The sequence below is a fragment of the Tiliqua scincoides genome, chromosome 4 (genome assembly GCF_035046505.1).
Source record: "Tiliqua scincoides isolate rTilSci1 chromosome 4, rTilSci1.hap2, whole genome shotgun sequence".
Classification (NCBI taxonomy): Eukaryota; Metazoa; Chordata; class Lepidosauria; order Squamata; family Scincidae; genus Tiliqua; species Tiliqua scincoides.
The window spans coordinates 46692744-46705633 of NC_089824.1; the positions used below are offsets into that span (position 1 = coordinate 46692744).

Below are 12890 nucleotides of genomic sequence, written 5' to 3' on the forward strand. Positions count from 1 at the left end.
CGCCCCAATCAACCTGCTCTAATGGGGCATATGTGAGCTGCTGTCGCATGTGTAGCACCTCTGGCCATTTGTGCTTATGGCCCTGGCATGCAGAACAGTGGCATGGCTTTCATATTTTTGGTCGGAGATTTAACAGTGGTGGATCATGAGTTTGGGCTGCAAGTCTTCCTTCTAAACTGTGGGTGAAAATGTCAAAATTAAATCCATACAAGACAGGATCTTCTAGTGAGGTGAGCTGCTGATATGGTGATGCTGTGCAGGCCTGGTCTGGATGGGGTTGTGCTGCCCTTGAAAGATCAGGTCTGCATTATGGGAATGCTTCTGGACCCAGCTTGTACTCCTGGGTGACCACATGACCCAAGGGGTTTTTGTTCATCTTTGGTTGGTGCATCAGGTGTGCCTCTTTGTGTCACAGTCAGACATAGCCTTGGATCACCATGTCTTAGTCACCTGTCTTTTGGATCACAACAACACATTCTACTTAGGGCTGCCCCTGAAGTTCCTTTGAAAGCTCTAATTTGTACAGAATGCAACTGAAAAAGTATAAATAGGAGCAAGATATTATGGTCACATTTTGCTTTTATTTTTCTAGCTGCTACGGTTGCCTACTTCCAAGTGAGCTTCAAGGTGCTGGTTATGACCTTTGAAGCTCTAAATGATTTGGGGACCAAGGTACTTGGTGCACTGGAATCCTCCATATGATTCTTCTCATGTCCTAAAATCTTCAGGGAGGGGGTCTCTTGGAGATCCCAGTGGTCTTTAATGTGTGACTTCTGAGGACACACAAGAAGGCCTCATGGTAGGCCCTCTGTGAAACTCCCTCCCATACAAAATTTGCTTGACCACCAACCTCACACTTTTCTGGAAAAAACTGAAAACTTGTTTCAGTTGGTTTTTCCTGAGTTTTCCTAATTGCTAAAAGGGGGGTCTGAGTTTGTTTAGCCTGGCCTGGAACACGAGAGTCTCCTCCGAATTGGGGAGTGGAGGAGGGCTGGAACTGGTGGCCATGGGGGCCTTTTAAAGAGCACAATACCCAGCCCTCTTCCTCCTTTACTTGTGGCCAGAGTTGGCTGGGCTGCTGAGCGAATACCCTGATCGCTCAGCGGCGGCATTCCTTTGGGAAGGATTCACGCAGGGTTTTCGCATTCATTCACCACACCCCAAGGGCGTGACTTTGGCTCAGAACTTGAGGTCGGTCACAGGCATGGAAGACATTGTTCAAAGAAAGTTTGCCAAGGAAGTGGGGTTGGGCTGAGTTTTGGGCCCCTTCCCTACTCCCCCGCCCGACCTCAAGGTTTCCCCGCTGGGGGTGGTACCCAAAAAGGCCCTGGGGGAATATCACCTCATTCACCATTTGTCCTACCCTGCGGGGACATCATTGAACAATGGCACTCCCGGCCAGCTCTGTACAGTTCAATACACCTCTTTTGACCAGGCAGTCCGCATTTTGAGTCCCAGCTGTGGGCTGGGAGCGCTTATGGCGAAATGAGGTATTGAGTCCGCTTTCTGCTTGCTCCCCATGAATCCAAGGGATTCCTGCATGTTGGGCTTTACCTTCGGGGGCCAGTTCTATTTGGACCGGTCGCTACCGATGGGGTGTTCCCTGAGTTGCGCTACTTTTGAGCGTTTTAGTACACTGCTAGAATGGGCGCTAAGGAGGTGGTGCGGGGCGCTCATTATCTTGATGATTTTCTTTTTATGGGCCCTGCTGGTACAGGTCAGTGCCAGAGGCTACTAGATACTTTTCAGTCCCTGGCACACGATTTAGGGGTCCCGCTGGCTAAGGGCAAGACTGAGGGCCCCTCCTCCCGCATGACCTTCCTTGGCATCGAGCTCGACTCAGTCTACTTAGCCGCAAGTAGACTCCCAATGGACAAGCTGACAGCTCTGACGTCCCACTTGCAGGCAGTTATTCGGGCGCAGAAGGTCACGCTGCGCGAGTTGCAGGCCTTGGTGGGGCACCTGAACTTTGCCTGTAGGGTCATAGCTCCGGGACGGGCTTTCCTGCGTCAGCTGAGCGCCGCCATGGCTGGGTTGCGCTCACTGCACCACAGAGTGAGGGTGACGGCGGCCATGCGGGTGGATATGGCCATCTGGCTCCGATTCCTGGGAGAGTTCAACGGGATTTCATTCTGGTGTTCAGAGCAGCTTCTGAGGGCGGACTTACAGGTGCATTTGGATGCAGCTGGGGGCCAAGGGTTTGGCATCTTCTTTCAGGGTCACTGGTGTGCGGCACCGTGGCCCGGGAGCTGGGTGCAGGGCGGCATCACGACTGACCGTACTTTCTTGGAGCTGTTCCCAATAGTGGTAGCAGTACACATCTGGGCACGGGAGTTCCAGAATGCCATGGTGCGCTTTTGGTGCAACAATCAGGCAATCGTGGCAGTGGTGAACTCCATGTCTTCCAGATCCCCCAGGGTCATGACACTGGTACGGCAGTTTGTCCTGCAGTGCCTGCGCATCAACGCTTTGTTTGTAGCTCAACACGTTCCTGGGGTCAAGAATTGCATCACAGATGCTTTATCTCACTTTCAGGAGGAACGCTTTCGGGAAAGCACCCCTGGGGCGGCGCTGTGCCTGGACCGCATGCCTCTCTGGCTCTGGGACCTTGGCTTGCAGAAATAAATGAAGTCATATGCGCCTCACTGGTGCCCAGCACACAGCGGGGCTACTCCCGTAAGGTAACAGAGTTCGTGGAGTTTAGACAGGCGGCCGCCCTACCCAATCTCTGGCCAGCACTGGTTGCTCTTCCTGCTCCACCTGCAGAGGTCTGTGAGGGCTGTTAGCTCCCTGGTGGGCTTCATATCTGCTATAGCCTTTGTTTCCAAAGCAGCAGGATACCCCGACACCACGCAGGATTTCAGGGTGCGGAAGATGTTGGAAGGCTTCTCTAGGAGAACACCCCCTGTCCGGGACTGCAGGTATCCTATTACCCCTGAGCTGCTTGGGGGCATCACAGGGACCTTTATGGCCCTCCGTTCGTCACCGGGTGAGGTCCAACTGTTCAGGGCAGCCCTGCTTATGGCCTTCTTTGTCACCTTTTGACCCAGTGAGTTCTTAACAAAAAGCAAGGCTGATAGATCCGCCCGGGCCCTACAGAGGTCAGATCTAATGTAGGTACCTGGAGGTGTTTCATTTACTCTCAGGAGGTCTAAGATGTATCAAAAGGGCCTAGGTTCCATGGTAACCCTTAAGAGGGTGGTGGGGATGCCCTTGTGCCCGGTTACGGCTTTACAGGTATATGTAGCGCTCTCGGGAGCACATGGAGAGCACTGTTCCAACATATGGATGGCTCTCCTCTGACCCTATTCCAGTTCAGGGTTGTCTTTTCACGCGCCCTGGGGGCTTTGGGGTTGCAGCCAGAGGAATTTGGCCTGCACTCCCTCCACATTGGGGCTGTCTCTGCCGCTGCGGAACTGGGTTTATCCGGGGAGGACATTCAAAGAATAGGCTGTTGGCGTTTGTCGACTTACAAGCGCTATGTGTGCACCTAATATAGGCTGGCTCAGTCGGAACATCCCCCAGGTTGGAGGGGGAGCAGCACCAAAATGGGGTTGCCTTACAATAACCTCTCTTCCTTCACCCTGCTGGACGCAGCAGTTGCCCAGTGCGCGTGTTGATCTGCGGCCACTCCTTTGTCTTTTGGGCCCACAAGAGGGCAGCCAAGAGCTTGCTCAAATCACAACTGGGCCTCAGCCCTGCGGTACAAGTTACCTGGTTAGCCAGGCGGGGAATGCGGTGGGCCCAGCTACTGCCAGCAATGATGGAGTTCCTGAATTAGGACCCCCGCCTGGGGTTTTGGTGCTTCACCTGGGCGAAAATGACCTGTGCAGGATGTCCGGTCTGTCTCTGAAGAGCAGAGCATGTGATGATATCGCCACCCTTCTGGGCTGGCTGCCTGGTACCACTCTGGTCTGGTCGGACTTACTGCAGCATCGTGTGTGGCTTGGTGCCTGCTGCGGTGCTAAGGTTGAGAGGATGCGCAGGAAGGTCACCAGGGAGATTGGCCGGTTTGTTTCCTGCACTGGCGGCTGGGTTGTATTGCACCCTGCAATAGGCTACTCGCTTCCTCACCTGTACAGGGGCGATGGTGTTCACTTGTCTGAGGAGGGAGCAGGCATCTTTCTGAAGGACCTGTGGGACTGCCTTAAGGCGCTTCTCCCCCTAGTTGGGAGCAGTGGGGTCAAGTGCTAGGCTGACCTCTCCTGGTGGCGGGTGGTGCAGGCTAGGAGGTGTGAAATGGACTTTGGGCATGCACCTTCAGGTGGCATAGGCAGGGCAGAACCCAGTTGCAGTCCTCAGGGGCTTGGCGGCACGAGGACATAGGGTCTGCAGGGTCTGCCTCAGAGGCTCAGCGGCTCGAGGTGGCACCGCCCACAGTCCGGCTACCTTCCCTTTAAGGGACAGACCTGGATGAGCTGCGCCACCTAACAGTGGGGCGCGACTTGGAGTCGGGTGCATGCCCGCCTGGGAACAGATGCATTCTGGTACCACCCAGAGGTCCCGCCTCCACACCACTGGGGGCTTTGGTGCCTTGAATACTGCAGGTCTCCGCCTCCTCTTCTGTTGTAACTGCTAAATAAAGTGGCCCTTTCTCCCATAGCTGTTGTCTTGAGTGTTCATTGGACGGTGGGAAAACAATCAAAGAAGAAGCCATTGCCCTTCCAGAAATGAAGCTGAGTGCAGTGATCGTATGTACAAATGGATTGTTTAACTTTATTCTGCCCCCAAAGCACAAATAAATCATACCAATACTTTTCTTGTGAGACAGCGCGTGCGCACACACGCACACACACACACACAGAGTTGTTTACAGAAGTGCCTTGCGGTGACTGGCATTGGAGTCACTCTGTGCCATGCTCCACAACAATCAGCAGGCCTCATGGGAGATGTGGCCACCGCCTGGGACATGGGACCGTTTGTTCACTCACTTTCTGTGAAAAGAGTTCTGCAATGTGTTTTGAATAGACAGCATTTTCTTTGTGTAGTTAGTAAATAACACAGAGCAAAGTTAGTCAGCAAGTTACATCGCTTCTGCATTCTGATTCTTTGGGGCCCTTTCGTACCAAGCTTGACAGGATGTTTTTCAGGGAATGTGACCTTGCTGCAGAACCAGAGGTAAGGAGAAAACTTTGGGCTAGTGATAGAATATTGTGCCTCAGTCAGAACTGACAGAAATCGTGGCTCCAGAAATGGATGGTGAGATGATCGAGGAGACTTTATTTTCATCTTGCCGTGGTACTTTCTAAGAACTTGAGTGCCTTTGGTTTATACTTGTTTTTCTTTGAGAGTTCCAAAACAAAACCAGGGTGGAAAAACTTGATGTGTCAAGAGTTTGGTTTTTGTTTTACTTTTTAGCCTTTGTAAAATATTATCAGGAAAATACTTGTGTTTTGAATTTAGAGCATAATAAGGAAATGGGATCCAGCTGCCTGTGTCAATCTCAAGAGCACGGGAACAAAAGAGAAAGCTGGGAAGAAACCAACCAGTGAAAGAGCCAGAGACCTTGTGGGTGACCATACCAAATCTCCAGGTAAAGGTAAGGTGGTAAAAGATTATCTACAGCCCTAAAGCTTGCAGATGTTTTTGGAATTGTACGTTTCACTATCAGGAGCTCATGAATATCAAGTTTTTCTCTAACACTTTGTTGCATAACTACAAGTGGGGCAGCACAGTAAATACTACACACGCCACAATGCACTGTGTTAGCGGCCCTTCTCAAACACTGTCAGAGCCATTCTGGGCAGCAATGGCAATGTGCGGGAGCACTCCAGTGCACTGCTGCCCCACCAGTAGCTACAACACTGCTATCATCTACAGCCAGAATCCTGATGATTGGTCCATAGACTCCCATAATTCTGTGGGTGAGTCCCTACACGCCATTTTGAAAACACTCATTTAAATTACAAAGAAATTGGTCACCAATTTCTGATCTATAGAGAAGCAGGCTTGCAGCCCAATCCTATCCACACTTTCCTGGGAGTAAGCCCCATTAACTCCATTGGGACTTACTTCTGAGTAGACATGCATAGGATTGGGCTCTCAGGCTGCAATCCTCAACGCACTTTCCTGGGAGCAAGTCCTGTTTCATTGATTGTGGTAGCACTCCTGGTAAACACATCCAGGAGTGAGGTCCAGTGAATCAGTGGGATGATTTTATCTTCGGAAGATAAAAACTTCCACTTAAAACTTAAAAGAAAAACTTTAAAAACTTAGGATGGAAGAAATAATTATACAAAAAGAATGAAAGATCCAAAAGTCTTACCTATGAAAAAGAGTCCAGCCACAAAGAGGAGATCATTTCCTCAGAAGTAGACCCACTGAAAACAGTTGCTCCAGAAATAATAGGGTTGATTATGGCTCCTTGTTTCTGGATTGTGGTATATTTTTTCCTGAAACTTATATTTTCCTGTCAAGAGGAATTGTGGAAGTATTTATAATTTTTATCTTGGAAGAGAACTTCATCTGATAAAGAGAACCATGTTACAAAATCACAATGTGTCAACATGTCTGTTTGCTAGTGAAGAATTTGCTTCAATACCAGTGGATTATTAAACGTTCTACATACCTTGCTAAGAAAATGTGTAGGGTATATAGTAGAGTAGCTTTGAGTCCAGAGCATTATTATGATAGGCTATTTTATAAATGCATAATATAAATTACATAGTTTACTCATGCAGCAATATATACGATGAAACAAATAACTGCAACTCGAAAAAGTAATCCACAAAACCCTGGAATTTAATACATACCAATTACACTTTTTTCCGTGTTATAGGATAAAAACAGTAAAAAAAAAATCGCGAGGGCTGTGAATGTATTAAATTCTGTTTTTAAGTTATTAGTTTTGACATTATCATGGCTGGCTTATTCTGTGGCTAGTGTTTGTTTCCAGTAAGATAGGATTACAGCCTAAGTCTTACTGAACACAATAGGTTTACTTCTGAGTAAAATAAAGAACACCATTTTCAAACACTTCTAGCTAAAGCACAAGGCAAATATGAGTATATTAAAACTGTAAGAAAGTTCACAAAGTTTGAGTTCAGCCGCTTGACACATTCACAAGTGATCCACTAGAGGGCAGTGCAACGTGCTGAAATTCAGTTTCTACACTAAACACAGAGCTTAGTACAGACAAATGAGCATTTATTTTTGCAGTTCTATAATACTATTCTTATAAGAATATGGCTGAAATCCTATATGCAATTTCCTGGGAGTAAGTCCCATTGGACACAGTGAGACCTACTTCTGAGACCATAGGATTGCACTCTGTGACATCCTTGTGATAAAGCACTCTGGTACAAGTAAAGCAATATCTTATATATGTATGTATAAAAAGGCATGGGGGTATGTATTAACTGTTGACTCTTGGTCAAACAGAATATGCAGCATTGCTAGGGGATGGGATGGGGAAGGTCATCCTCTACTACACTGTATGGCCCAATGGGACCCAGTCTCCTCTCCCCAGCCACTCTCAACTTAGAACACTCTCTGAAGGGAGCATGGGTCAGAAAAAAGGCCCAGTTTTGCCAAGTTCCTGCACTCATTGGGCCTGGCCTCCCACCCACCACATTCAACCTGGAGAAGCACTGGGGATGCATGTTGAGCATGGATAAGAAACCGGAGATGGCATCTGATCACTTCACTGTGTGATGAGCTTGCAAAGCATGGCCTGTACTTTCCATGAGGACCAGGCCTACAGAAGCATCTCAGGATGCAAGTTGGAAGAACCACATGATGGAGAGGAAGGAAAGATGTGTTGAGAAGGAATAAATTAGGATGGTGGAAAGAGACAGGAGCGGAAGGAAGGCTGCTGGGTTATAGAGGCAGGCACAAGAAGGAATGTGACTTGCCTCAAAGAGTGTTGCATGTTGTTGGTTAGATTCCTCCTCAACTAGTGAGACATGTAGCTTTTTGATGCCTGGTTACAAGATTTTTTGCAGCAAAACAAAATGGCTCACCACTCCTACCACAGCTTTTAAAAGCAAAACCCAAGCAATTGAGATGAAGGTTGGAAGCAGTAAAATGGGTCTGACTTTGGATTCTGTTGCCTGAAATAACAGCTTCTTGTGCTTTCATGGGTAAGACTCTCTTCCTGAGTCTTTAGGACAGCTCAGTCTTGCCAAGTTCTAAAGTCCTTCTACTGAATCTTACTTCCTGAATCTGAAGCCCTGGCCTCCGCTTAATGCCCAATGCCTGATCTGCATCCTGTTCTTCTCGGTCCATTTCTTTGTGGAAATTTGGATTCCAGGTCATGATTCCAAATGCACCTGGATGGATTGTTGTTGTTCTTGTTGTTATTTGAAATCTGGATTCAGGTCTTGATGTTATGTGTTGGTAGTGAGTTGCAGCTCCTCACACAGACACAGTCACTGTCTAATAGACTTCAACCATCGCCTGTGATTCTTGCCCTGTATCCTTGCCAAATGCTGCCTTGCAGAGGGTTATAAACTACTTTTTAGTAGCAATTATACATAATTCCACAATTAGCTACTGAGGCTTGTGGTTTATTTTTCCCCCTGCCTTTATTTGAGAGGAGAGAAAATGGGTCACAGCTAAAGGCAGGAGGCGAGACAAATTCTTCCTGTGAAATGTAACTGATAGTGCACATAAGTTGTCTTCATGCAGTGCTGTCAATATAATGGCTAAAAAGATGTGACTTTTGCATCATGTACAGGAAGCTGCCTTCCACCAAATCAGACTACTGGTCTGCTTTAAACTGTAGTGTCTACAGTGATTTACATCAGTTTTCCAGGTTTCAGGCAGGGATCTAGCTGGAGACATCAGAGACTGCACATGGGATCTCCCGTGCCCTCTCACTCTTGTGCAGCCCTTTGACAGACACTGCAGATCAATACTAGAGCAAAGTCAACATGAAACTATAGTGTATAATGGCTCCATTGCCCATTCTAGATGGGTCCTAAGAGTCCAATGGTATCCTCCACCCCACCCTCCACTGGTGCAGCAGTGCCAAAAATGGGTGTGCTGTATCCAGTGGGGTGGGAGGGGGTGCAGATTGAAAGGATTTGGAGGAGAAATGGATTTAAATCCCTTTATACCTCTGTAAGCCTACCATTCCACAATAGGTCTTCTCAAACCTGCACTAGCAGGTCCAAGGAGAGAAAGAGGGTGGGGAGGCTGAAGGAAAGAGGGATAGAATCCGGTACATACCATTCAACCTAAAATTCCCCCTCCCATTACATCCTTCCCCAGCCCTCCCACTGACTTACCTGGTCCAGTATATGGTGGGAGAGCTGACTGGTGCTGGTCTTTCTGGCAGCTTCTGTGCTTCTGAGTTGTGCTGCTGGAGTGCCTTTTACAGTGGGGCTGAATGCTTTACTGCAGACAGCGCCAGCAGAAGAGGAGCTAAGACGTAGACTGGGAATTAGAGGACTGGGCCATAAATTAGGTTCAGTAATTTGATTTCTACCACAATGACTAACATTACATTATAATGTAAAATAAGGCATACACCACAGTGGTCTGTGAGTGCACAATGATGGGCACTGAAAATAAAGGGGAACAGGGACAAATAAAATTATTTTGGGGACAACATTGGTGTCTACAATCACCAGTCTAAGGACTGTCAGTTTGGCCAATAATATTTTGCTCACTTCTTCAGTCTGTTTACACACAAATGTACTGGACATGTTTTGTTGGCACAAGAGGCGAAACGCCACGCCCTAGAAACAAAGTATCCCCCCAATGACACTGTCGCAAGCATCCCTCTTGTGACCGATTCACCTCACTTGATGTAGTAGAAAACTCAGACACTTGAGGGACTTCCTTTTTGATATTTCTGCTTTTGTTGCTGTCCTAGAATGCAGCAGGCCAACTTGCTCCGATGAATGTTGTATATAAGCCAAATTACATAAACATCTGGTCTGTTCGGCAACATGTGGAGTATCAAAAGTCTTAAAATTTGTGACCAAAATAACATAGGTAGAGCAACTTCAGCCAATTACTATATTTTAAGGACCAGCCATTCTCATTGCTTTGTTGGGACATCAGTAGGGTTTTTAGGACCCTGAGTGAAGTAAGCCTGGGGCTGATTCTGAGAATAATAACATAGCAAAGCTTCGTGGTTGCACTTGGATAGCCCAGGGTTTGGCGGCCTCTGAAAACCCGGGCAGGGGAAACAGTGTCTCTTTTCTGGCAGAATCTTATCATAGAGCTCCATCTAGCGCGGCTCTGATGAATCCAAAAAGCCAATTAGGTGCCATTTAACACGGCAGCTACACTTGCTCATAGGTCCTTGGCAAAGATGTCTCCTAGATAAGGCTGTTACAATTAATTGGTACCGAATACAATTCGCTCCCATTCATAATGTGCACAAAAATGTGCACAAAGTGAGAGTCATCCCCCAAGAAGTTATTACCAATTGGGAATGTAGAATAGATCATGCACATGTGCCACCAGTGTCTGGGCTGCGCTGTGGCCACATGCGCAGAAGATCTTTCATGTTGCCCCCTTGCTCTCAGTGAAACTCTTGTTGACTGCTGCAAACTAGACCACCAAGCAGATTAAAGCTTTGTGAGCACCATCTCTCAGTTTTCTAGAGTGCACTGTGCACATGTTTTAGGCAGTTGCTATCTCCCATGCATACCTAACATTTTCTTTTGTCTGCAGGTGCTTGTTTTCAAGGAGGGGTGGGAGTGGCGCTTGAATTTCCCTTTAGCTCTCAGTCACGATACTGCCGAGAACCACAATTCCCAGGGACGAATACAAGAAGGCAGGTGTGCATAGCACCATCACTACATGTGCATCCATATTTTAAGCCAGGAGGGATTCCTTGGGAAATATATGGGAGTTTTTTTTCTTTACTGAACGTTCACAGAGCCTGAACTTCACCCATCACTAATACCAGCCTGGCAATGCTGTGAGGTTTTACGGTTCAGAGTCCTCCTAATGAAACAGCACCCACGATTTTGCATATTGCCTGCTTCGGCTGAATTTTGGTCCTTGTCATAGTGCAACACTATATGCTGTGGCAGTGCACCAGAAGTGAACTCTTAGCACAAAGGCCTGTTTTTCCCTGTTCCATTGATTCATTGAGCCTTATAAAGAGGTTGCAGGCTGAAATTAAATGCATCACTTCTTTGGGGGGGGGATGCAGATGCTCTCTTTTGTGGCTTTAACGTGGCATAGGGCTGAAGTGCATGCTAATTACCCTCGGAGCATGAAGCCCCAAGGTCTCACTTCATCTTCACATGCAAGCAGCATATCTACTTTCAGTTTAATAGTCAGAAGGTTCACACTTTAAAACCGTATATGATTTTTCTAAAATTAATCTATCTAGTCATTTGAATTGTTCTCATTTATGCTGGAGCAGGTGGTACCCGCACCTGCTTCAAAGCATTTCAAAAACTCACAGGCTGAAACTTGGCGCCAAAGTCTTCAACCCAAAGGTATTCATTTTCCATCTGAAAATCATACTGTAACGCACATAAGATAGTCAAGGCTGCCGTTAGAAGAGTCAGTCCAGCTGTCTGATTTATGAGGCTCACTCCAGCATACTGTATCCTGGAAAATCAGCTAGCATATTTGCATTGCAACAAGAGGTTTTCTAAGACACAGTATGTGGTGAAGTGCACTACATATTGGCAGGCAAAATTGATCCTTTGCAAGTCAAGAGCAGCAGAATGACTTGATTTCCAAAGCGGGACCGATGGGCCCTTGGACTAAGGACCGTACGCACGAAGGGAGTTCACGGATTTGTATGATTAAATCAGAATTGCATTGCTGAAACAAGGGCCAAGAGCTCTTTGTGACATTAATTCCCAGATGGCTAATTGAGAGCTGACAGTAGATTGCAGGAGTCTTGTGGGTTACTTGCCAGGCTCTCAGGCTTATCAGTTTGTTACATCAACAGCCCAATCCTATGGTTGGGCTGCACCAGTGGAACACGTGTTCTGCCGGCACATGATGTCACAATAGTGTTACCCTGCACATGCCTGATCTTGTCTGATCTCAGAAGCTAAGCAGGGTCAGCCCTGGTTAGTACTTGGATGGGAGACCGCTTGGGAATACCGGGTGCTGTAGGCTTATACCATAGTCTTTCGTGACTGAAGGTTGCCAACTGTTAGTGCTGTAAAGTGCTTCGCAACAGTGTTAGTCGCCAGCATGCCGGTAGAAAGGCCAGAACCTTCTCACGTGCACAGGTGGCTGTTGGGATGCCCACCGAACCAAGTATGTCCAGTGCAGGGGTGGAGGGAGGTGGGGAGGAGATGGGGCTGGGGTGGGCAGATCAGACCCTGAAGAAGAGCAGGAATAGTAGCACCAGCTCACACCAGCTCACAAGGGGGGTATACTAACCCCCTTCCCAGGCCTGATCTGCCTGCATGGATCAACTTGGACTTCCTGGCACAAGTTAATGCCTTGTAGGATCCACTCAATATTTCTGGTGCAGGTTCAAGCTGACTCTTTGTGGCCACTGAGGGTTATCTTGGGGGAAGGGAACAAATGTCCCCTTACCCTAAGGAGGCCTCCAGCAGCCAAATTCTCCTGTGGGATACAGCATAGCTGGTACCTGGGCCAATGCATTGCTGTGCAGGGATTTAGGCAGGACTGAAGACATAGTGGAAAAAAGACATAGTGGAAATGGAAAAGGTGCAAAAGAGAGCGACTAAGATGATTACGGGGCTGGGGCACCTTCCTTATGAGGAAAGGCTGTGGTGTTTGGGCCTCTTCAGCCTAGAAAAGAGACGCCTGAGGGGGGACATGATTGAGACATAAAAAATTATGCAGGGGATGGACAGAGTGGATAGGGAGAGGCTCTTTACACTCTCACATTACCAGAACCAGGGGACATCCACTAAAATTGAGTGTTGGGCGGGTTAGGACAGACAAAAGAAAATATTTCTTTACTCAGCGTGTGGTCGGTCTGTGGA

The 12890-nt window shown here is 47.7% G+C and overlaps 1 pseudogene; it reads left to right on the forward strand.

Moving 5' to 3' along the window:
• Positions 1–11926: 11926 nt before the first annotated feature.
• LOC136650331 (5S ribosomal RNA) lies at positions 11927–12045 on the forward strand (annotated as a pseudogene).
• The last annotated feature ends 845 nt before the right edge of the window (positions 12046–12890 follow it).